The sequence below is a fragment of the Pelodiscus sinensis genome, chromosome 10 (assembly GCF_049634645.1).
Source record: "Pelodiscus sinensis isolate JC-2024 chromosome 10, ASM4963464v1, whole genome shotgun sequence".
Classification (NCBI taxonomy): domain Eukaryota; kingdom Metazoa; phylum Chordata; order Testudines; family Trionychidae; genus Pelodiscus; species Pelodiscus sinensis.
Window position 1 is genome coordinate 13,697,620 of NC_134720.1, and position 26,229 is coordinate 13,723,848.

Sequence of the window (26,229 nt, forward strand, 5' to 3'; positions counted from 1 at the left end):
CCCAGGAGGAAGTCAGAATATAATATGATAGAGCAAGTGTGTGAGGCATCAGGGTGTCCAAAGGAATAAAATCAAGGCTATTTCATGCAGGTATTGATCGTATCTGTCCTATGATGTCCCCCCCCCACCCCATGAATAAAGTATTCCAAATGAGCCAGCAAAATCACATTAGATTCCAGATATGCTGTGGCAAAAGGCAGGCACAGAATTGTGATTTCTTTTAAAGGAAATTTATTTTTGGCTGCTGATTGGCTGTTTGTTTAAATACTTAAATACTGACAATGAGTGATGAGGCATCCCAGCCTATAATTAACAGGCTTAAAGCAGTATTTGCTAGGAATGGATGCTATCAGAAATGGTTAGTGACCTTTTTCTAGATGAGAGATTAAAGACTTAGCAAAGCATTGGGGACTATGGCAGAGAAATACAAGCCCAGGGAATATACAATCTAACAGTATAATGGAAAGAATGATGAGATAGTTAAAGCCATGATTTTAACAGGGAGGAATAGATCCTCAGTTCTGTTAGATTTAAAAATATTGCCCTTGGACTGGTGTGTTATGTTCTTCTACTCAATTGCTAATTGGTATTTCACATAGAAATAGATTGGCATGTACTTTAGAGGTGCCTGGTTTAAGATAAAAGTAGTTGAATTCTTTTAAGTGAAAAACTCAGCATAATTCTAATTATGAAACAGCAAATTCAGACTCTCTGCTTTAGAGAAGATAGGATGCTTTATGTTTTTGGATTCCTGTGTATTCTGAATTTTAAGAATTAAAATTATGTTAAAATAATGTTATATTACAACCGTATAGCAAGAGAAGATAGGGTTTTATTTGACTGCTCTTTGTTTTCAGTGAAATATTAGAGAAATGTTACCACAGTGCCTACTTACTGTCTGTCAGGATCCTAATAAGGACAGCCAGGTCCAAGGGTCAGAGCAACATCAAAGCTGAAGTTGCAGTGACAGAGAATGGCATAATCAGGTTTCACAGCCTGGAGGCAAAGTCCAAATCAAGACAAGTGTACATGTGGCCATAGCACCAATAGGAAATCCACAGTGTTACCAGAACTGCCGGTTTTTGTTTATATAGGGCAGGGATCCAATTAGGAGCCCTGAGCGTGCTACCTGTCAAACCCCTTAAGGCAGGAATTTCAGCCAGTGGGAGTTACGGAGTCTGCACTCATGACAGGGGCAGCACATGGAGCCCTCCTCTCACACTCCCCCCTGGAAAAAAGATGTGCTGGCTGCTTTCAGGAGAAGCACAGGGATAGGGCAGGCCTTCCTTAGCCCCTCTGCATCACTGACTGGGAGCTGTCCAAGTTAAACACTGCCCAGCTGGCGTCTGTACCCTTCATCCCCTCCCACACTCCAACCCCAGCCCTGAGCCCCCTCCTGGAGCCAGCAGCATATGCTGAATTCGTGTCCCCCCCACAGATAACCCCCTGCAGAAAATACATTCTGCTGAGAAGATTCTACAGTTGCACTTTTCACTAAGCAGGCCTCTTGTAGCACCAGAATAAAGGGCTTTAGTCTCAGCCTTCTGTGGAGAGGAAGCGGAGAGACTGTCTTACTGCAACTTGCCTGTGGGGCCAGGTGAAGGGCCATGGGATATGGGAGGGTGGGTAGAGCAGGGCACACTGGGCTGCTGCGGGGTGGGGCAGGGTGGTCTCAGACTTGGTTTCAGAAGGGGTGGAGGAGACAAACAGAGGAAGGGACACAGGAGCTAATGAGGTGACCACATTGAGTCACTGGCTACATGGGGAAGTGGAAGCAGAAGTGCAGGGCCACATGGGGTTGGGAGCAGTGGCTGAGTGGGAGTGCAGGGACACTTGGGAAGGCAGAGGAGGGATGGCTGAGTAGCTGTGCAGGAACACATCGGGATACTGTCAGATGTGCCTGACAGAATGTGAGATGTTAGGAATTAGCCAGGGGCTGCATGGGTGAGGCTCCCCAACTCCCTAATAATCTCTCCAAGTTCCCCTCAAAAACCTGTCCACGTCTTTTCTCACTCTCACTGAACAACCCTCCAAGAACACTCTTGGGTTTCTTTCCAGCAACTACTTCCCTGTCCCTCCACTTCTCTGTTAACCTTAACTCTGATGTGTAAAAGGGAAATCAAATCCCCCGGAGCTATTGATTCCCCTATGAGGGGCACGTACAATATGCATACATTGCTAATGCTTAGATATATTTGCTATTTGTATAGGAGTAAGACATGACAAAGGTCAAGGCCTGTCACAGGTAATAACTTATAATAAGGAGACGAGGGGAAGTGAAACCAGTCTTCTGTTAAGTGGAGATATGGATAGGTTCCACATCCTTTAAACTTGTGACCGGCTCAAGCAGGAAAGGGAAAAGGGAAGTATGGCTCGCCCATTGTTCAGCAAAAGTGAATGAATGTAACACAGCTGTAACCGCAAAGTCAGCAAGTAGGCACTGTATTTAACCTCATTTGGAAAATTAACCTGACCTATAGGAATGCTAAACGTCAAAAATGAAGTAACCTATCATGTTAAGGCACCTAAACCAGGAAGGATGTTAACCCTATAAGAACCCCTGCATATGAGATGTTGGGGGTCGGCTCTGATTTGAACATTGAGTTCCTTAGCCGTACCTTGGTTGCAACCAATAAACTTGAGTTGGACCCAGCCTGAAAGTGTGACTCTCTTCTTGGGGTAAATCAGACTAGCCTCCAAGGGGACGAAACCTTGCAATTTATGCAACAACTCCTCCACCCCTTTGCATCGCTTCTGAGGGGCTCAGGAAATCTATTTCTATGTTGTCATTTATATAAATTATTACTCAGACTTCTATATGTATATACCTAATAAGTAATCTATTTGTCAAAAACTAGTTCCTGAATCTTTTTTGTTGTCTGTGGTATTACAGATATAATTGCTGGCAAGTATTTTGAAATGAATTACAAAAAAAAAAAATTGAAACTGGGGTGCTTATATTGTTGGTCTTACAAAATATGCAGAATTTTAAAATATTATGTGAATATTTTTCAATTGTTCAGCACAGAATTCCCTTGGGAATAATCTGTGTAGAGGAGAGAAGAAAACAAGAACAGGACACTGCAAATCTGAATAGGACAAATGAATATAGAAATGGTCTGAAATGAAAGGCATCCAGAATGGTCAACATTTAGAGTGTAGATTAGAATGTCAGAATGATCAAAGGGTCTATCATGTTAAAATTGGTAAAGACCAGACTCCAGTAGTTAAGTGTTACTAACTGCAGACCTTGTGTGTGATTTCCAAATAAAATAAAAAGACCACACACAGGTTGAAGCAAGAAGGTGAAGACTGTTAAGCAATGAGGGGCAACCTTGGCTAGTAAGTGGGCAACATGAGTGGCCCTCCTTCCTCTCAGTGGGCTGCAAGGTTGTCATAAGCAAGATGGTCTCCTGAGACAGCATAGTTTTGTTTGCCAATTGAACTATAGCAACACTTTGATTGAATGCAGAGGGAATGCAATCAGCACACTTGTCACTTCACATGCCCTTGCTTTTAAGGTCATGTTGCTTTTATAATATCTGTCGGAAAAACCTACGTGGATGAAAACCAGCAGAATTTTGCAGCCCTGTGCATGGGCAACAGTAAACAAAATGCCTTGTGGGCCACAGGTTGCCTTCCATGGCTGCTAAGGGCATGCACAATGGGACTGAGCTTAAAGTCTGCATCACATGTACTTTAAACAAGTTGTGTGGAACATAAAGCTTCAGGGGAAATGGTAACAAATTTTGGTGTATTTAGGAGAGAGAGAACTCCTGTTTATGGGTTCGTCAGGGCAGTAGCATGCTTCAGAGTTCTATTATTCCTTAGTGAAGTTCCATTTTATCAGCTGTGTTTTTTGCCGCATTCAGCAGTGTCTAGTTTCCATTCATTCCTAACACCTGAATGTGAGAGAGTCATGAACACATTCTTGTTGCATAAAAAAGCCTCTGCCTGAGCTTACTTAATTTTACACATGCATTTTCTGAAAATACACTAACAGTAAGGTCTAAGGTTTTAAACTGAAACTCATTGTAACCTTTGTCAAACCTTTCAGCTTGATGTAATCTTTGTAAAACCTTGCAAGTTTGTAACTCAGCAACTTTGCTTTATAAGTTCAGAAACTTACTATAAGCTGCAACTCTGTAAACTTTGTAACTCTCAGCCACTTTGTTTTTTACTTGCTCTAAACTGCATTCTTCCCTGAGTGATGAAGGGGTGTGTGCTTGTTTAGCAGGAGTTACAAGGGGCAGTGATAGGAATGTAGCTGTGTTAGTCTGGGGTAGCTGAAGCAAAATGCAGGACAATGTAGCACTTTAAAGACCAACAAGATGGTTTATTAGATGATGAGCTTTCGTGGGCCAGACCCACTTCCTCAGATCAAATAGTGGAAGAAAATAGTCACAACCATATATACCAAAGGATACAATTTTAAAAAATGAACACATATGAAAAGGTGATTTGTCCTTTTCATATGTGTTCATTTTTTTTAAATTGTATCCTTTGGTATATATGGTTGTGACTATTTTCTTCCACTATTTGATCTGAGGAAGTGGGTCTGGCCCACGAAAGCTCATCATCTAATAAACCATCTTGTTGGTCTTTAAAGTGCTACATTGTCCTGCATTTTGAAGGAGCAGTGGTGATGAGTCATCAGAGGCTGCTGCTCTGCTGAATAAAGGGAAGTCTGGCAATGCTTCCTGGTGACCAGGTGAATGAGTTACAGGGGCCATTCAAACACAGTATAAAGGAGAGGGAACATATGGGAGACTCTTTTCCTTCCCCTACTCCTGAGAAACTCCTCTCTACAGCCAGTGTCTCTCCTAACCAGCTTCCCAGCCATGATCAGCAGACAGAGCCTCCAGAACTTACATGCATTGGTTCCTTCTGCAACCCAGATGACTGTGTATGTGTGTGAATGCCTGAGGGCAGGAAAGAATGTCTGCGAAAGAATGAATGAATGGAGGAGTGTGTGTGCTTGCTTGTGTGTGTGAGATAGCTGGTTCCCTCTTTAGCTTAAACCTTTGGTAGCAGCTCTATTTTTATAGTGCATACAGTAGAGTGCTAATTCCTCAAACAATAAACCCATGCTAGTGTAAACCTGGGTGGTCTCCAGTGGGAATTTTTTTGGGGTAACAATCCTTGTCTTATCCAGGAAGGTCAAGCAATATGCACTTAGGAGACACAATCTCTTAATAGATAATTATTAAATTTACAATGATGCTTACAATTTCCTGTGTGGTGTAAAAAAAAAAAAAGTCTACAATTTTATATTGCATCACATATGGCAAGTGTCTTTACCTCTGACTTTATCATTAGAAATCAATAGCTTCTGAAATTGAGATACACAGTAGGCTCCAGACTCTCAAAGACAATTAGGCACCTAACTCCCATTCATTTCAATAATCACTGAAATACAGACTCATTCTCATTTTCCTCAATAGTCCAGTTACTATCCCACTATAGATCAATATTGAAATAATCTGTAGGTGAGAGAGACTGACACACACATCCTGTAATCCAGTGGTTTGGACCCCCAGCTGGAAGATAGGACACCTAAGGCCCAGACCTCCGCTCCAGTCACTCTTTTGTTTATCCACAATGGAACAGTGTCATCAGGAGAGTTTGAGGAAGTCCACATCAGAATGTCTCATAAATCAATTCTGTGCTAACAGTTATATAGTGGGAGCTAGGGATGTAAGTGAGTAGTTGACTATTCAATAACCCTATATGCTTATCAGGTACTTGAATGGAGTTCTTGGCTACTTGCTTCCCCCACACCTGCTACCTCTGTATGAGAGGCAGCAAGGGTGGGGGAAACAGGAACTGATGCTGGGAGGAGCTGGTTTCCCCCAGCACCATCTCCATTGTGCTGCCTCTCCCTCCCAGCCTCTATCAGAGGCATCAGGAGGGGGAGAAATAGGGGAAGCTACTCCAGCAGCAGCCACTGTTTGCAGCAGCCAGCCTGGGCTTCCATGATCAGAGGCTGTTGGACTCAGTATGACCTAGAACCACTTTGTTCCAGCTTCTGCTGGTCCAGGATGCTGTGCCTTCGCATTTTAAATGTAGTAAGAGCCTAGTGTCTCTTACTACTTTTAAAATGCAGAGCTCCAGCTGGCTCCTGCTGCGACTCTGCAGAAGGCCCCCTTATTGACTAATCCTGTAGTCAATACAACTTGTATTGGCTACATGATTAGCTAGATAATCACAATTGAATATCCTTAGTGTGAACCACTTCTTCTTCCAGCTGGTGGTGTAATTCTTGCAGTCTGCTAGGTGACCTCTGACCCTGGCTACAAGCCTGGACCCTGCAAGTGACTTGGTGGCTGATAACCAATCTTCCTCTGGTTTGCAAATTGCTTTGGAGCTTAGGTGGGAGACAGCTACCTCCTTGCCTAGAGGAAGAGGGAACTGCCCAGGGGCAGAAACATAGGCACCTAGGGAGCATTTAGTTTGAAAACCTATGTGCCTACAGGGCATTTGGGTCCATCACAGTTGACCCAAAAGTGGGACTAGGCACCTAAATCTGATATTTGTGCCCAAATCTGGGATTTAGGTCACTAAGTATCTTAGAGGATCTGGGCCAATTTGTCCTGCCTCACTGAGGTAATGGTATGAGAATAGTGAAAAGCTAGGCTGTTGTAAATAGTTAAAGACCAAGTGCTTAAAATAATTCTCTTTTTCCTGAGAGATCAAAGGGAGACTTTCCCAAGAGCCTGAAGAATTACTCTTGAGGGAATCATATAGACTCTCACATTGAGGCAGGTAAGACTTCTTATTTGAATTTAAAAACTAAGATAGTCATGGTTAAATTAAATGTATTTATCAACTTCTTTGTATGCACAAAATACATTTCCCTTCTGATTTGTGGGTATATAATTTTAATTATTTATAATTCCCTGAATTTCTTTTCTGTAATGAGATCATAGATGTGAAGTAAGTACTATGAATACAGTTGTCTTACTATGTGTTCCCTTATCTTGTATAGGCTATTTAGCTCCCTAGGGCATGATAATAACAAAGAAAGAGAGTCTCATAAAAGTATCAAAAGGTAGACTCCCTTTAGCCTACAAACCAAATGAGCTACTTTGTGATAGGATACTTGAATCTGAATTTTCTTTCCAAACATAAACAAACAAACAAAAACCCCATATTCTCTTAATCTGGCCACCTTGAGTTGGCAGACGCCAGATCTGAGAGTCTCAATTTATTACCAAGCAATATCTTGAAATCTATTTAAACTATTAAACTAGTTCCATCCTTCCTCTAGAGGGAGGAGGCTATGTTAATACCTGACAGGGCTAGGTCTCTCAGTAGTTTATAGGGTTGTCAGGTGTCCAGTATTGACTCAGACAGTTCGGTATTTTTGCCTCCTGTCTGGTAAAAAAAAAAAAAAAAAAAAAAAAAAAATTCAGAAAATACCAGACACCTAAAATGTCTGGTATTTTCTGATATTCCAGGAGGCGAAAATACCAGACACCTGGCAACCCTACGACACACTCGGCAACTAGGCCCAGCCCCTAGACCCACCGTCACCTCCCTCCTCGGATACCCACTCGCCCCGCTTACCTGGTTCCGCAGGGGCTTGTTTGGTGACTGACATAGAAAAACAAAATGGCTGCCAGCAAAAAAAAAGCCTCTTAAAGGGGCCATGCTGGTTTTTTTTTGGGGGGGGGGGGGTTTCGGTATTTTTGGTTAAATCATCTGGCAACCTTAGTTTCTGCTCTGCAGGTCTGCCTGTCTGACTTGGGTCAAAAGTAAGCTAGGGGAATATCAGAGTATTGTAGACTCAGATTTTATGGCTAGAAGAGACCATTGTGATCAGCAAGCCTCACCTCCTGCATACTGTAGGCCCCAAAATGTCATCCACCTCTTTAACACTCTCATAACTTCTAGCATAGCCATCCCTTGGATAATCCTCACCTCCTCGGCCCCAAGCCCTGCCTCTGCTCTGCTCCCATCCCACCTGTTCCCACCTTTGCTCCATCCCCTCCTGAGGTCTTGTACCCCTTCTCCGAAGCTCAACTCCCCCCCCCCCCCCAGCAACATGACCTGCAGGATTGCTAGGAGGCCTGGTGCTGGCAGCAGGGGTTGAGATCTCTTCACACTTACTACAGCAGCAGGAAGTGGAGTGACCCAGCTCAGTCTTCTCTCCCCAGATCTAGCTCCTAATTACAGGAAAGTGGAGTGACTTGATGGCAGGGAAGAGCAGGCTGGGGTTGGGTTGCTCTGCTTCCCATAACTCCTACTATTGCTGGTAAGTGTGGGAGTGGCCCCAACCTCTGTTGCCAGTGCCAGGCTGCTGTGGGTTCTATGGGGCCCATGGTGACTGCCCCAAACTGGCCAAGGATGTGATGGCTGTAACCTCTGGCTGAGCTAGTGAAGCTCTCAAATCATGATTTAAAGATTTCAAATGAGAGACTTCACTATTTAGTCTATTTCAAATCAGTCCCATGCTGCAAATAAAAGGGGAAAACTCCCAATATCTCTGCCAATCTGACATGGGAGAAAATTCCTTCCCAGCCCAAATATGGCAATCAGTTAGACTCTGAGCATGTCAGCAGGAATCACCTGTGAGGCACCTGGGAAAGGATTCACTAGTAACTCAGGCCTGGCCTACACTAGGTCTTTACATCAAACCCAGGCCTATACAGTTAAATTTCTAACTGATGTGTCCACACTACCAAACCTGTTGTGCCACCCTTAAGGGCCACAAGTCAATTTCTGTACTCCTTCTTTCATCAGGAATAACGCTATTCCCAACCATGCATAGTCAAATTTACGGTAGCGTAGATGCAGAAATTCTATGCTCTTGGCCTCTGGGAGGTCTCTTGCAGCTGTCTGTGCCAGCTGCTCTAGCCACAACTTCTGCCTCTACTTTTCTCCCATCGTGCTCAAAAAAGAGGAGGAAGAGGAGTCTAGTCAGATGCCAATGGCTGAGAGCCAAGAGTTCATCATGATGGTGGAGCTGGTCCCATCCTCCGAGGAGGTCTCCCATTGATGACCTGGGAAGGGCACTTCTGGTGAGTTCTCAAACTTTGTTTAACTACAAATGGGTTCAGGCAATGCTCTCTCTCTGCCTACACAGAGCAGGGGATGTGGAGCAGCTTATTCACGTGTCTGCAGATAGAGCAGGAGTCTTGTCTGCACAGCTCCATGAAGCTCTCACATAGAAACTCTTTGATCCTCTAGGTTTTTAAGGAGGCCAGCCTTATTCTGTCCTTTCTAGTAGGACACCTTGCCACTCCAAGCCACCAGTAAGTGGTCTGGCGTTATTGAACCACAAAGCAGTGCAGTATACGGTCCAGGTTTATGGCCACTTTCAGTCAGCATTCACACTCTATCACTTGCCTTGATTTGGAGAAGACTGATATTTTGCATGACAACCTGGAAGGAGGAGGAGGGAATCTATTAGCACTCTCTCTGGTAAGCTATGAGTGCTTACGGTAGACTCTGTAAAGTAGACACGCTACTTTGAACAACATTTGATTCTTGCCTATAGTGAGAACACAGACCTTTGCCTTCTCAGAATTGAGTGCCCAGAAAGTGATCATGTTAGATTTGATATTAGTATAGACATGCCCTCAGAGTCCTCCCTATCTAGTGTCCTGATACAGGAAACCCCCACTTTACAATGGCCTGAGTTGCAACCCCTCGCACTTATGACCATTTTTGTAAGTGTGGAAGGGGCCGAAAACCCCCGACTTGCATCCTCAGCCTATATTTATGACAGCACACGGTGCCTATTGTAAATGCGGGTTTGAGTTACGATGCCCCTGACTTGTGACACTTCCTCAGGAACCGATTGCGTCGCAAGACAGGGGCCGCCTGTATTTGCTACTAAGAGACACAGAACATAATGTCCATGTCCCAAAGCATACTGGCTTGCTTTAGCAAGGATGTGGCTGTGGTTAATGGGTTTGTTGACACTAGTAAGAGTCTGCTAAAATTTTAAGTTACTGCATACAAACCTTTGCTAATAATATAATGGTTGAAAATCACCCTGCTGCAAGTATAGCTGATTGTGTTGGTAACAAAGCAGTTTCTTTGTGCAATAAAAACAGTATTTCTACTACCCTACAAGACCCATAAAGGGCATAGGGACATTCTAAATGAGAGTGAGAAAAGGGCTATTGGAGGATCCAGTAGAATGAAAATTCAGTAGACATAAGTGGAACTGTGGACATTATTTCATTTTGTATGCTGGCACAGTCTGCTGTCCAGTAGTCCACATGTCCTGGATTCAGACTCAGAGTGGAGTTTGCCTTCCCACACCCTATGGTATAGTTTAAGTAACCTAATGGCTTTAACTCCAAGAAAATTACAAATTCTTTTGTGTGTACAGACAAATGTGTTATTCTCCAGAGCAAAAGGATTCTGTGAAGGAAATTAAATCCTTTTCATTAGTTAAAGAACAGATTGGGAGTTCCTGAATGCCAAATCCTTTGTGAATTATATTTAATTCTGGGCACAGATGGGGATGTAACCCTCCTTGAAAGCACTTATTACCATGCCTCTATCAAAGAGATGAATCAAGGAAGCGTGACTGTTCTTGGTAATTTTGCAGAATTGGGCCCCAAAGTTAATTCCATAGACCTGAATGTATTGTTTGCTTTTTCCTTGGATAGCCAAAAGCTGTTGTGCAATCCCTCTCATGTACCATGTAACTGTTAAATTGAATTTAGATTGAACTAAGCAGCAGCATTAAGGTTTTTTTAAAATGTAAGTTTATACCGAAATGAATCAAAGAAAAGTGAAGGTTTCACACTAGGATTACGCAGACTTGTACAATTTAGTTTAATAATTCCAGATGCACACACCCCCACACCAGGTTTATTCAAAAGAAAAACAGACTTTAGGAGAAAACATGTGACTATTATAGTGTATAATAGGGATGGACAAAATATGGCCTGCTGGTCACATTCATCCCACCACCATCCTGAGGCCCAGCAGGAGCCTGCTTGCCACACCCCGGGATGCTATTCAGAGTGGCTGACTGTGGGGAGCATATGGTCTCTGTACACCGCATGCCCTGGGGTGCCCCCAACACAAGTCTCATAGCTCCCGTAAAAGTTAGACTCGGGACTCACAATTTAGCAGATCACTCTGTTTATTAGCAAAGTGCTTCACCAATACAGACAGGAAAATGAGTTCCCCAAACAACGTCCAAGTCACCTTATTTATGCAGGTAAAAAGAGTGCGAAACAAAAGATTACAAAAGGGTGTGAAACTAACAAGATTACCTGTGGTCAGTCCCATATCTCATTTCCTTATTAAGCCTTAGCAATCTCCTGTTAATGTCTCACTTACAATCTTAAATGGAACCTATGTCTATCACCTAATGTCCCTCTTCCTGCTCCTGCTACATGCAAGCACACCTGGTCTTACTTTGATTCATTCTACTTTCTCACTCCCATTGGTTGGGAATTGGCTAATGAGAATTGCTGGGGCTGTGCTTGTGGTACAGTCAGCACATGGAGGGCCCCCTACCTCTCAAGGGATGCACAGAGACCGCATATGGGGGTGTGGCAGGAAGGGAGTCTGCTCTGGGTCTTGCTGAACTGCTGTTTGGAAGCTGCTTAAACCAAAGCCTGCACCTGCCCCCACCCTACCCCTAATCCTCTGTCCCTCTCCTGCATCTCTACCTCGGGTCACAACCTTCTGCAACCCCTCTCCTGCACCCATGCCCCCAATTCCCTGCCCCAAGTCACAACCCTGTACTACCCCCTTCCAGGTCAGAATCTTCTCTTGCACCCATACCCCCTCCTAAACCCTGCACCTCCTCCTGTATTTCAATCCTATGTCCTAGGTCAGTGGTTCCCATCCTTTTGTATACTGCAGACTGGCAAACACATTCACAAAGTTTTGGTGAACTGGTAACATTTTATTTGCATATTCATTATGCAAATAATACATATGCAAATACAATGTTACTGGTCCTCTAACAAATGTACCTCAGACCTGGCATCCAGAGCCACTGCGAACAACCGGCTTCAGCTTTGGCAGCTGCCTACCAGCTGCCCAGGATATGCCCTAGATCTAAGGGCGTGGCCTGGCATTGTGCTGCAGCCTGGCAGCCAATGGTTTGCAGCCCATCATTGGTCCTCAGAACTTCAGTTGCGAATCACTGTCCTAGGTCACAACCCCCGCCTGCACCTCAGTTCCCTCCCCTAGCTCCCTTCTGTACCCAACCTCCATCCCAGACACCCCATCTCCTCTGTTAATATCACGGAAAAGTGCTGCCTTTGATACTTACCAAATTCTTGGAGTGTTCCTTCCCATGAAAAATTATTGCCCACCTATGGTGTACAATAATTTTCTACTTATGGTTAAGGTAGTAAAGTTTGCAGATGATACTAAACTGTTCAAGATAGTCAAGGCAGAAGCAGACTGTGAAGAACTTCAAAAAGATCTCACCAAACTGAGTGATTGGGCAACAAAATGGCAAATGAAGTTTAATGTCGATAAGTGTAAAGTAATGCACGTTGGAAAAAATAACCCCAACTATGCATATAGTATGATGGGGGGCTAATTTGGCAACGACAAATCAGGAAAGAGATCTTGGAGTTATTGTGGATAGTTGTCTGAAAACGTCCACACAGTGTGCTGTGGTAGTCAAAAAGGCAAATAGGATGCTAGGAATTATTAAGAAAGAGATAGAAAATAAGACACAGAATATCTTACTGCCCCTGTATTAAACTATGCTATGCCCACATCTTGAGTACTCTATACAGATGTGGTCTCCTCACCTCAAAAAAGATATTTTGGCCTTGGAAAGGGTTCAGAAAAGGGCAACTAAAATGATTAGGGGTTTGGAACGGGTCCCATATGAAGAGAGGTTAAAGCGACTGGGACTTTTCAATTTAGAAAAGAGGAGACTGAGAGGGGATATGATAGAGGTATATAAAATCATGAGTGGTGTGGAGAGGGCGAATAAAGAAAAGTTATTCATTAGTTCCCATAATATAAGGACTGGAGGACACCAAATGAAATTAATGGGTAGCAGGTTTAAAACTAATAAAAGAAAGTTCTTCTTCACACAGCGTGTAGTCAACCTGTGGAACTCCTTGCCAGAGGAGGCTGTGAAGGCTAGGACTATAATAGAGTTTAAAGAGAAGGTAGAATAATTTCATGGAGGTTAGGCCCATAAAAGGCTATAAGCCAGGGGATGGAAATGGTGTCCCTGGCCTCTGTTTGTCAGAGGCTGGAGATGGATGGCACAAGACAAATTGCTTGATCATTGTCTTTGGTCCACCACCTCCAGGGCACTAGCGCTGGACACTGTTGGCAGATAGGCTACTGGGCTAGATGTACATTTGGTCTGACCCAGTACGGCCAATCTTATCATAGGCGTGCGCAGGGGTGTGCCGGGTGTGCCCAGGTACACGCTAATGTCTCGGGCCGGCTAGTGGCTGCTGGAGGAGGAGGGGGATTTGAGACGGGAAGCTGTAGCCCCTCACTTTTCCTGTGGCCATCTACGGGACACTTGGGGCAGAAAGAGCGTGTGCGCAGCGGAAGCAGCTGGGGCCCGACCACAGACGCTGGCCAGAGCCATTTTTGTATCCTGGGCCCTGCCCGGCCCGGCAGCAGCACGCGGCACCCCTTCTATGCCCGGGGGCATCCCCGCCCAGCCCAGCAGCAACGTGCGGCATCCCTTCTGCGCCTGGGGCCCCGGCCTCGTCTTCAGCCCTGCCAGGCCCAGCAGCACCGCGTGGCGCCCCTTAAAGTGAGGAGCTCCGGGCTAGGGCCTGGCCGGCCTGTAGCTTGGGCTGGCTCTGACTCCATTCCCGCAAACTGGAAGGCAGGAGCCGGCTTAGCCAAAGGGAAGGGAAGGGAAGGGAAGAGAAGGGGGGATGGGGCGGGGAAAGGGGATAGGGTTGGGAGAGGAAGGGGCTTGTGCTGAGGGGAGTGGGGCAGGTCAGGAGAAGAAAGAGGAAGGCACCAAGGGACAGCGTAGAGGAGAGACAAATGCCAGGGGGCCAAGTGGAGACAATGAGGAAAAGGGCAGGAGGGGCGGTGTCAGTGGGAGGGGGGACAGGGTGATGCTAGGAGAGGAGAGGGTAAGGGCATTGGGGGATAGAGGGGCAGGTGCTGGGAGAAGGCTTGAAAGAAGGGGTGGGCATGAGAAAGGCAGGGATGGAGCAAGACGTGTGAGGGCACAGGGGCATGATGGGAGTGCGGGCAGAAGGTGGGGAGGGGGAGGGCATCAGGGAAAAAGGGGGCAGGGGCAATGAGGGAAGGGGGAGGCACCAGGAGGATGCAGGGCTAAGGGAAGGTGCAGGAGCTAGAGGATTCTGGGGGCGAAGCAGAAGGGCAGACACCTGCAGGGGAGAGACCAGCACCAGAGGAGAGAGGCAGGGCAGGTGTGTAGAGGGAGATGTTAGGAGAGGGGATGAGGAGGGGTAGCTCACATGATCAGAGGGGGGCTACTGGAGGAGTGGGCACAGGGGGAGAGAAGGGCTGGTGGAGGCAGGCAGGTCTCAGGAAGACTGAGGGCAGTGAGAAGGGCAGGAGTCAGACAGCAGAGGTGGGTGAGGGGTTGAGGGGCAGTAGGCACCAGGGGAACTGATGGAGCAAGGGGAGACATGGCAGCAGAGGGAAAAGGTAGAGGTTTATGAGATATTTATTAATAAGTTGGGTGCCACAGTGGCACATCCAAACAAGCCACATGAACTCAGTATTGGTGCACAACACAAAATTCATTCTGCTCATGGGAGCAAAATGCAGGACAATGTAGCACTTTAAAGACTAACAAGATGGTTTATTAGATGATGAGCTTTCGTGGGCCAGACCCACTTGAAGTGGGTCTGGCCCACGAAAGCTCATCATCTAATAAACCATCTTGTTAGTCTTTAAAGTGCTACATTGTCCTGCATTTTGCTTCAACTACCCCAGACTAACACGGCTACATTTCTATCACTGCTCATGGGAGGAAACACTTCCCCCAGACTCTTTGCCCCCGAGTTAATGTCACACACATTGGGTTAATGAAATTGCAGAACAGTTGCATGAGGGGGGTTTGGTGAGGGGCAAACTAATCCCTATCGGTAGGAAGATGGTGGGAAAAATCCTTAGAGGGGGGTCACCATAGGTGTGGGCAGGGGGTGTGCCGGGCGTGCCCAGGCACACCCTAATGTCTAAAAAAAAAGTGGCTTTGCATTTTAATTTAATCGCATGATATGCTCTTTTAGTTTTAAAGTATGGATTGTTGTATTATGCAATAGGCACCGAATTACGTAATATAGATGTTGTAGAAATGTATAGAAAGCCCGCATTCGCTCGCATGTCCTTTATGATTGAGTATTCAATAAACGTTCACCTTTAAAATAGCTAAATAAATACATAAATAAATAAAATTCCCTGGTGCACACTCATGGGGGGGGGGTACATGACACCTTTTACTTCTGGTCATGTGTCCATCTTGCCTGGGGAGTGTTATCTCCAGAGGTGTGGCCAATGGGAATAGGGGTGTGGCCAATGGGGTTCAGGGGTGTGGCTAATGGGGGTCAAAGTACATTTAAAAAGATTATTTGGGTGCACACCCTAATGAAACGTGCTGCACACGCCTACGGTTCTTATTATGCGAGAAGCCTGGTTTAATAGTCGAGGGTCACACCTGACCAATGGCTCCCTAGTTCCTTCAATTATGAAATCATTTCCCATTTCCATAAGGGAGGCCACACTCAAGTTCTCTTTCATTCGCAATCGCAGCTGAGCGCCCCGGTCTGTAACTCGAACTCTGGATGCCGAAGGGGCTCGCGCGAGCGCAGCTGCCACCTCGCGCCAGGGCTGCAGCCAGGCCCGTGTGAGGCTGAGGAGCGAGCTTACCCGGGGTCAGCGACCGTTTGTTTTCTGTCACGGTGCCCACCCGGACTTGCCTCTGCCCGGCGCCCGCGAGCGGGCTCAGCCGGAACCCGGCTTGTGGGCAGCGCTGCCGAGCCGGAGGAGTCAGCGCGCCGCTCCCCGCTCGGGGGGGGGGGGGAGCTGCAGCTCCCCGTCGCGGCGGCAGATGGCGCTGGCAGCCGCCGCCAGGGCCCCAGGGGCCCCGCGTGTGAGGGGGCAGGAGGCGGCGCTGGCAGAACTTGATCCGCGCCGCGGAGTCCGACTTGGAGCCGTGGCGCGGCGGCGGCAGGAGGCGGCGGGTCCCGGCTCCAGCCCCGGGAGCAGGCGCTGAGCGGAGCAGGCGGCAGCCGCGGGGGAGGTAGGAGCCGCCACCCTTCCCTCCGCGCCCGGCTCCAGGGAGCCTCTCCCCGGGGGCCCCAGCCCCGCGCGCCTCCGGGCAGCCCTGGCTCGCGGGACCCTCGCGGCAGCGCCGCACGGTGCCTACGGCCGGGTCCCCGGCCGGCTGCGGGGCTGCTTTGTCTGGGGAGGAGCCGCCGGGCGGGCTGCGCTGCGCTCCCGGCCGGAGCAGCCGGGTGTGAGTGCGGGGCGGAGCGTCCCCTGCTCCTCCTTTCCCGGGGGCTGCGCGGGTGTCGCCTCCCTCCGGCGCTGGGCAGCTCGCCCGGCGCCAGCGTGGGGCATCCACGTAGCCCAGTCCCGTTTGGGGCAGCCGGGAGCCGGCCGGCTGGGACTCGGATGAGTCAGTAGCCAGGATTGGGAGTGCCTAGGGCAGGGGCTCGGCTCCCTGCCGTCTGGAGCCCTGCTTAGCGCAGCGGGGTCCAGGTTTCGCAAAGGGTCCCTTCGCTGGTACCACTAGTTAATGAGCCCGATGCAGCGGTGCCCCAAAGAGATGGCGAGAGATTTTCATATATTCCTGACCTGCAAATCAGCCCCAAAGCTATCCTGCTGTACCCCCTCTACCTCCAGCAACCCCCCAACAAACTCCTCCCTTTTGGCATTGGAGATGCGTGCAGCCTTGGGCTGTGACAGCCCATTGACGTTCGCTCGGAGGCTTTGTCTTCCCTGGGAAAATGTGTGTTCTTACCCTGACATAAGGAAGACAAGAGTGTAGCTTTCACTCATGCCACTGATGCAGTTTATCTCAACCTACCAACACATTTAAAAAACTACAAACTGCCTTCTCCTTATTAGGATTTCCTTTCCTCTTGCCATGTATTAGCTAAAAAAAAGTGTATCTTTTTTTCTTGCTATTTTAACTAGCCAATGAAATTGAGGCCTCTACATTTCGAAGGGGATTTTTTTATACAGCCCTCAGCAGCAATCATCCCTGTCGGAATGGACAGTCTTGAGCTTGGGTTTGCGTTAACCCTTTAAAATCAGCATTGTTACGAGCACTTTGAAGTTATGGCTGGTTATGTAGTTCCAGCCAAAGCAACTTCAGAGCTGCATATCTATGCTGTTATTTTTAGTGTGCCTCAAACCACATTAGCTGGAGTCTCAGCAGGATCTGGGAGGTTGACTTCTGTGGGTTGTGCAGATGTATCCTATGTAATCTTTTGAAAATTTTGCTCATCAGTTTTGTCTCCATGGAAAGTTAGTCAGCATAATCTACGCTTTTGACTTTACACCAATACGATTATCCTGGCATAACCTCCCTTTTGTGGACACTAACTCTGGGCTAAGAATGGCTTTTTTCAGTTAAGTTTGTTGCTTGAAGTGTTGTTTAAGGTAAACTGAAAAAAAGTTATTCTTATTAGAATAAATGTATCTACTCTGGAGGTGTATTTAGTAAAACTTTTCCTTAGAGACAATTCCATATAAGATCATACATAGAACATAAGAACGGCCATACTGGGTCAGACCAAAGGTCCAACTAGCCCAGTAGCCTGTCTGCCGACAGTGGCCAACACCAGGTGCCCCAGAGAGGGTGGACCGAAGACAATGATCAAGTGATTTGTCTCCTGCCATCCCTCTCCAGTCTCTGACAAACAGAGGCAGAGGACACCATTTCTATCCCCTGGCTAATAGCCTTTTATGGGCCTAACCTCCATGAAATTATTCTAGCTTCTCTTTAAACTCTATTATAGTCCTAGCCTTCACAGCCTCCTCTAGCAAGGAGTTCCACAGGTTGACTACACGCTGTGTGAAGAAGAACTTTCTTTTATTAGTTTTAAACCTGCTACCCATTAACTTCATTTGTTGTCCTCTAGTTCTTCTATTATGGGAACTAATAAATAACTTTTCTTTATTCGCCCTCTCAACACCACTCATGATTTTATATACCTCTATCATATCCCCCCCCCCCGTCTCCTCTTTTCTAAACTGAAAAGTCCCAGTCGTTTTAACCTCCCTTTATATGGGACCTGTTCCACACCCCTAATCATCTTAGTTGCCCTTTTCTGAACCCTTTCCAAGGCCAAAATATCTTTTTTGAGGTGAGGAGACCATATCTGTACAGAGTATTCAAGATGTGGGTGTACCATAGTTTTATACAGGGGCAGTAAGATATTCTGTGTCTTATTTTCTATCCCTTTCTTAATAATTCCTATTTGCCTTTTTGACCACTGTTGCACACTGTGTGGAAGTTTTCAGAGAACTATCCACGATAACACCAAGATCTCTTTCCAAATTAGCCCCCATCATACTGTATGTATAGTTGAGGTTTTCCCGATGTGCATTACTTTACACTTATTGACATTAAACTTCATTTGCCATTTTGTTGCCCAATCACTCAGTTTTGTGAAATCTTTTTGGAGTCCCTCACAGTCTGCTTCTGTCTTGACTATCCTAAACAGTTTAGTATCATCCACAAACTTTACCGCCTCGCTGCTTACCATATGTGCTTTGAAAATTTTACTCTGAATTTTTCTCTTCAGCAGTTAAGCTTTTAAGCACCTACATTGGATTTAGGAGCATAAGTTGCCTAGGTGACTAAAAATTTTACCCATAGCTTGTCACCAGTCTGAATGGTCTACTGGTACCAGCATCGGAGGCAAGACATTTTTAGTAATATGGTAAAAATAGAATCATTCCTCAGAATGGCAAAGAGTAGACAGAATAGCCCTCCACTTGCCCATTGATAGCCTTCACACCTGATTTGTGTGCTTCCCTCACAAATATCTTTGTGTTTTCTTCCATTCCATCTTTCACTCATGGAATGTGTTCCCTGCACTGCTCTGTAAGGTGGCTCCACTCTCCTTTAAATTCTTTCTCAAGACCCACTTGTGCCATAATGCCTCTAAGAAATTAACCAGCCAATAGTGAGCTGGATACATAAGCCTTAGTTCTGGAAATCTTAATTTTATGTAAAATTCAATTAGGAGTCTTCTGGCACCTTAAAGACTAACAGATTTATTTGGGCATAAGCTTTCATAAGTAAAAACCGCAGATACAGACTAACATGGCTATCCTTCTGAGACCTACATGTGGGAATATAGTACACCTTTGGTATAACGAACCCTTTAGGCTCCAAGTCATTTGTTCATTAGAGCCAAGGGTTTGTTATAGTGAAAGAGACCCACTACAGAGAGGGCGGGGGGAGGCAACAGTTTCTCCAGCTCTACATCTGTGGGAGGCCTGGAGGAGCTGTGAGCCCCCTCAGCAGCCGCAGGGCTCAAGGTGAGACCAGGAATTGGGTTTGTTATATCTAAAGGCTCATTACTTACTATGAGGGGCTTGAGAATGAGGGTGTACTGAGAGTGGTGTGCTGCAGCCCTTGTTGCAGGACTGGAGAATTAATTAGACAGGCTTTGAAGTTGGGTCTGTATCTTCCTATTCGTGTGGTCAGTTCCTGTACAGCATAAGTGCTACCAGAATACACATTCTGATAATTAGACTTGTGCCTGAGCTGGTTCACTTCGTAACACTAGTCTTGCAAAAATAGTTGTGTTGGCCACTCTTCTAATATCTTAGGCCTTATCTACACTGGGAAATTATACTGGCACAGCTACATCTTTCAAGGGTGTGAAAAATGCACCACCCTGAGAGATGGCAATGCTGACCTAACTCCTGGTGTAGACAGGGCTGGGTAGACAGAAGTGTTCCTTCAACCTAGCCTGCACCAATGGGAGAGCCCTTCTTGTTGGCTGACATAATGTGCTTATTGAAGCACTGAAATGTTTTCAATGTACACATACCATTAGTCATGATACATTTTTAAGTGGAGTAGTGTGTCAGGTGTGAATATTTTTTAATTCAGTGTGCTGCCTTGAATAAATGTAAGGAAAGTCCATTTTTTTTCAATGTACCTGTACTTGATCCTATTTTTTTGTATAGAAAAGACTGTTTAGTAATTCTCTAAGAATTCTTAGGATGACAAATTCCGAAAGTAATTCAAAACAGTTTTGTCTTGTATTGAATTTCCCTTGGAATTTATTGTGTTGTGCATTTACTGGTTACTTTATAGAACAAATCAGTTATCCACAATTTTTGGCTCGTAATGTTAGTAAAATGTAAGTTACTTCCAAAAGTGAGGGAAAAGACAGAGTTAAGAGAGATGTTCACATAAACATTCCTATCTGAAGACTGAAACTCTTGGTTGATCACTTTATGTAAGTTCTGGGCAGCAAAACGGCCAAGGGGATGATCTCATTACTACTGATGAAGGGAAAAGCACTTATTTTGATCCAAAACTTCACTTTTTTAAGAATATTTATGCTATAATTATGTATGGGCAGGGAAAAATCTGTGGAGCAAGTGGATCTAGCATTGAGTAGCTGTATGAACTGTCACACATTATAATATCATCATTGTGCCAGCATTACAATACTATTGGGATGCTAAACTAACAGATTTTGGCAATGAGTAGTTTTAATACGAATGTCCTGCTTTGATATCTCTGGAAGGAGGATTAAAGCAAATAGAATTGGTAGCGGGCCTGTGCAAGTGGAATGAAAAGGAAAAGCTTCTTAATTTTAATCTTTTTCTCAAAAGTAGCACAGAAGGACAAATCATATTAACCTTAATGGTTTTTAATTGTAGTAATTTAAATATATTATGTAAACTCAGCATTATTAAAACACTATGGCTGTGTCTACACTGGCGCGATCTTGCGCAAAAGCAGCCGCTCTTGCGCAAAAACTTGCTGCCTGTCTATACTGGCCGCGTGTTCTTGCACAAGTAAACTGACGTTCTAATGTATAAAATCAGGGCTTCTTGCGCCAGAACTCTGATGCTCCTGCTCAGGAATAAGCCCTCTTGCGCAAGAGCTCTTCCAGAAAAGGCCAGTATAGACAGGCAACATGAATTTCTTGAGCAAGAAATCCCTATGGTTAAAATGGCCATCAGAGCTTTCTTGCACAAGAGAGCATCTACACGGGCATGGATGTAGCCTATAGTTTTTATGTTATTTATGTTTGTTTGTTTTTTAGTTTTTATAACAGGCAGTTTTATAATAGGCACAGCTCCTTGTCTCTAAAGAATTTCTGAAAGACCATAACTCGTCTCTGTGGCCATGTCTACACCCCACGCTTATTTCAAAATAACAAAGTGCACGTCTACACAACAAACCCATTACTTCAAAATAATTTCAAAATAATTGGCTTCTTATTCCAACTTCTGTAACCCTCATTTCAGGAGGCGTAATGGAAGTCAAAGGAAGAGTGTTCTTCCTTTGACTTTCTGGTGTATAGACCGTGCCAAAAGTCTAGTTGAACTACTTCGACTTGAGCTACGCAATTAACATAGTTGAAGTTGTGTATTTTAACTCTGTTTTAGCTCGCAGTGTAGGTGTACCTGCCGTGAAAACCGAAAAGCAGAAAATTGTTTTGATGCAGTGATTTTAATATTGTTCAGAATTCATTGTTTCTTTAAATGCATACTGTCACCCATTTTAGTGTAAGGGGACTGTTACCCCTTACTAAAACTCTGTGGGAATTTTTTGGTTTGCCAGCTCTCAGTTCCAGAAGGGGAAGGGTTCATGAGACTGACAGACCCCAGAGACAATGGAAAGCAGCCAACACTCCAGCTCAGCCTGATTGACAGGTTGGACAGGCCAGTGAGGAAGGGGAGAGGCCAGGCCCCATCCTCCCTGTGAGCTGGGATTGTTCTGGCTCTCTCTGAGCAAACAGAGAGCTGAGAGACAGCCCAAGGAGTGCAAGCTGTGTGCTGAGGGGCAGTTTTTGCAGCAGCTGAGCCTGACACACACAGCTTAAGGAGCACAGACCCTGTGTTGAGCAGCAGACTGGCAGTGCTCAGAGAGCCAAAAGGAACAGAGAACCAAAGCAAGACGCTAGAGACTGGCCAAGCAGCACCCTGCAGCTGGATGTGGTGAGCAGCTGGGAACTGCAAAGTGTGGGGAGAGGCTCTGGACTGGGAGAGGGGTCTGGCCACTTAGAGCTTGTGGTCACTGCCAGAGCAAGCGTGTCCAGCCTGCAGCCCCCACCCTCCCCCCCGCAGCACATCCAAGGCCTCTAAGGGGCCTCTAAGGAAGATACTGTGGACTGTCCTTACACTCTGCAGGCTGCTGTTTTGATGTCCCTGTGCTACAGAGCAGGGCTGTGTGTTCTCATTTAACCATTCTCATTTTTTTCTTATTCTATTCTCTTTAATCTGTTGATGTTTAATAAATTGTATTTGCTTTGAACCTTATGAAGTGATCACTGGGCCAAGAAGGCCTGCAGTGTAAAGAGAGCACCTCGGAGTGGGGACACCCTAACTCCTGCCCCTAGTGACTACAAGGTCGGGGATTAAGCCCCAGGAAACCTGGGCCCAGCCTTGTTGGGGTTTCAAGGGCTCGGCTACTCAGGAGAGTGGAGGGGGAGCCCTCAGGATCAGGGAGGCCGTGGGGTAAAGGAAGTGGGAGCGGGGACTCAGATCCTTTCGCTGGTCCATTTCACCGGGGTGGTATAGAAGCCAGGAAAGTTCCCCACAATAGCGGGACCATTCCCCCGCTTACATTAGGATTAAGTTTCATTCCTGTGCACCTTGTTTTCATGAGTGTCATTCATTGTCTTTTGGGCCTTTCACATAGGTTTAAATATAGAGGAAAAGATAAAACATTTGTATGATTGACTGCTACATGCTACGCTAATGTTTTAGTGCAGAGTGCTCAACATAGTTCCATTCTCTCACCAAATAGTCTTATTTGCTATGAAGGTTGCATTCATAGCAATGCTTCCATAGCAGTGGTCACCAGCCAGTAGATCGGGATCTACTGGTAGATCTTGGAGTCTCTGACAGGTTTTCCTGACAGGTTTGGCCAAGAGGCTATCAATCGCCAGCTACCCCTCCCCCCATTGCTGCTCATCTCCTGCCCTTTGCCTTGGAACTGTCCTTCCCCCTAGGGAGCTTCCTGCTTGCTGTGCAGGGCAAGGGAGGGAGGAGAGGTGCTAATGTCAAGGTGCCCCCTCCTACTCTGTATCCTTTCTCCACAGAGCAGAGAGGAGGCATAACAGGACTTGGGAGGGAGTTTGCTGGCTGCTTTTGCGAGTGGTGCAGGGCCAGGGCAGGAGTAAGCCTGCCTTAGCCCCACTGCACCACCACCCAGGAGCCATCAGCATTGACCAGCTGGAGCCCACATCCCAAATTCATACCCCAGTCATGAACCCCCTCCTGCATCCCAAACCCTTGTCCTAGCCCATAGCACCCCTGCATCCAAATGCCCTTCCAGAGTCTGCACTTAGAATCCTCTCCTACATTCCAACTGCCTGCCCCCAGAGCAGCTCAAAGCCCCTCGCACACTCCAGATCCCTTAATCCAAGACCAGAGCCTGCACTTCAGTCCTCTGCCCCAGCCTGATCAAAGTGGGTGAGGATGGGCAAGAGACGGAGGACGGAGTGAGCAGGGCGGGGCTTTGGAGAACGTGTGGGAAGGAGGAGGAACAAGGGTGTTTATATTTGAGGTAGATCTTGGATTGCACCTGAATTCAAAAAGTGATCTAATGCTCAAGACCACTGCTCCATAGGGTTACATTCAAGAAGGATCTTAGAATAGGTCATAAATTCCTGCCTTTTTGTTTTTTCTTTCTGTAAAAGAAGGTGGCCAGTTGATGTAACATTTTAAGCACTTCAAATTTTCTCTGCGACTCTGGAGTGATTTCTCTTCATAAATTTTTGATAGATCTTTTAAATTGTCTCTAGCTGAATTTCTTCCATGGCAATCTGACCTTTTTATTGTTGACTTCTTTTTGTATAAAAGAAGATTGTCCAGCTTCATAAAAGTTAATGGGCGGTAAATGTTCCGAGTAGATAGTGGGCAAGCTTTTTACTGGATTTACGCTTGTTTTTAGCACCTGTTTTTATTATTGTTAAGATCTTATACAAAAGAGCAAGCAATATCTGATGAAAGCTGGATGCACAATATCTCCCTTGCACGAGCTACCTTTTCTGTCACTTTGTCCCATGATAGAAAATAGAGAAAATCTTCATCGATTCCTGCACTTATTAGGGGGCTGGAGCACATGACTTATGAGGACCGGCTGAGGGATTTGGGCTTATTTAGTCTATGCAAGAGAAGAGTGAGGGGAATTTGATAGCAGCCTTCAGCTATCTGAAGGGGGGTTCCAAAGTGAATAGAGAAAGGATGATCTCAGTAGTGATGGATGGCAGAACAAGGAGTAATGGTCTCAAGTTGCAATGTGAGAGGTCTAGGTTAGATATTAGGAAAGACTATGTCACTAAGAGGGTGGTGAAGCACTGCAATGGGTTACCTAAGGAGGTGGTAGAATCTCTATCCCTACAGGTTTTTAAGTCTCGGCTTGACAAAGCCCTGGCTGGGAAGATTTAGTTGGGATTGAGCTTGCTTTGGGCAGGGGGCTGGACTAGATGACCTCCTGAGGTCTCTTCCAGCCCTATGCCTCTATGGTTATGCCTCCACCACAGATTCTTCCCCTACTCCCCAGGTTCCCACTGTGACTGAAGTGGTCAAAAATCTAGATAATGAATACACAAAATACTCTGTAAGGAAGCAATTAGGGTTGATAGTTTCAGAACATACAAAGATGCTAAACTAAAAGAAAAGCCACCTAACCTTATATGTTCTCCAATCTTCCACCAGTTAACATCTTACTACAACATAGTACATTATAGACCAGCCCTGGAAATTAGTTTTGCAACACAGGGTGTCCCTTATATACATTGTCCCTGTATACATCGGTTTTGCACTAACAGCATGGTTGACGCTTGTAGCAACTGTTGCATTATAAGTATTCCCATTCCTTGCTCTTATGTCATGCAAAAAAAAGACCAATTCATGGAAACAGAAGTCAGCCATGGGAAAAAAATTGCCCGCTTTGTCATTTTGCGATACGTCCATTTTTTTTAACGTATCTTGGGCATATAGCGGGGACATTCTGCCCTCCCTTTAATCATCCTGTAAACACCGAAACTACATCACCCTCTTCTCCCCCCCCCCCCGTATAAATTACTACTATACCAAACTTTTGCCACTGCTAATGTCAGGGAGATGGGAAATCTGATAAAGAAGTGTATGGAATAATGTTTGTGGGAGGATAAATTGGATTCTTGTAGGTGATACAGGATTCGTTTGGAAACTAAGGTCTGAGAGAAATTGCATGGTGCTCTACTGAATGGTTAGCAATTGTGGGTGCAGCTAGACTATTCAAAACTGTTCTCCAAGACTCTGACATGTCTGTTTTAAAAGAAAAATGTTAACATCTGAAATGTCTTAATGTCTTAAATTATACTTGGGAGAGCAATTTTGACCAGGGCTTGGCTGTGTCCACATTTGCTGGCTGTGTTCAAGAGCCAGTAAGACAACAGGGCTGCGTTTGATCCATGTTCAAAAGGTTATTTATGAATAATATTGTAGCTTGGCTAGAAACCTTCCTTTAAAAAATGCTTAAATTCTATAGGAAATGCTGGGATAACAAAGCTTATTTGGAGATTTTAGATCTTGGAATTTCCATTTGCAGGATTTTGAAAGACCTGGTCATTATATTGAATTATCATAGAGATTTTCTATTCTATCTCATGTGTGGCTTTTTTCTGTGTATCATCTTTCAGGGAGAATGTATCCTGAAATTCCTTAGACAAGTAAATGTAGGCCAGTATATGGTATAAATTATACAGCAGTGGCAAATATAAATTAAAGCAGCTAATAATAAGGTCAGTTACAGGATGATGATAACTTAGAAGGGCTTATATACATTTGTATATAAACCCCTGTGCAGAAAAATACCAAAATCTCTCATCCCCATCTCCACCTCTGAGCTGACACCCCCAGCCAGAGCCCTCACCCACTCCCAGATCCCAACTACTTTCCCCAGACCAGTGAGGGTGGGGAGAACAAACCAGAGGGAAGGAGAATATGATGAGCGGGGGTGGGGTGTTGGAAAGGGGTGGGACAGGACACATGACAGTTGGGAAGGAGCTGAGCTAGGGTGTGGGTTTTTCTGCAGTCAGGATTGCTGCAGGGTATGGGAGGCTTGCC

General features: G+C 45.6%; 1 protein-coding gene across 3 annotated transcripts in view; it reads left to right on the forward strand.

The window, feature by feature from the left end:
- The first annotated feature begins 6,750 nt into the window (after nucleotides 1-6,750).
- PXYLP1 (2-phosphoxylose phosphatase 1) overlaps nucleotides 6,751-26,229 on the forward strand; it is a 99,253-nt gene continuing 79,774 nt past the window's right edge. Inside the window, exons 1-2 of one of the 3 annotated variants that reach the window (XM_075937534.1) lie at nucleotides 6,751-6,765; nucleotides 8,904-9,023. The gene's annotated coding sequence lies outside the window, so the exon portion shown is untranslated. Of the gene's footprint in view, nucleotides 6,766-8,903; nucleotides 9,024-15,712; nucleotides 15,834-15,998; nucleotides 16,202-26,229 lie in introns of those variants that run through there. The other 2 variants (XM_075937535.1, XM_075937533.1) reach the window with 2 other exon arrangements.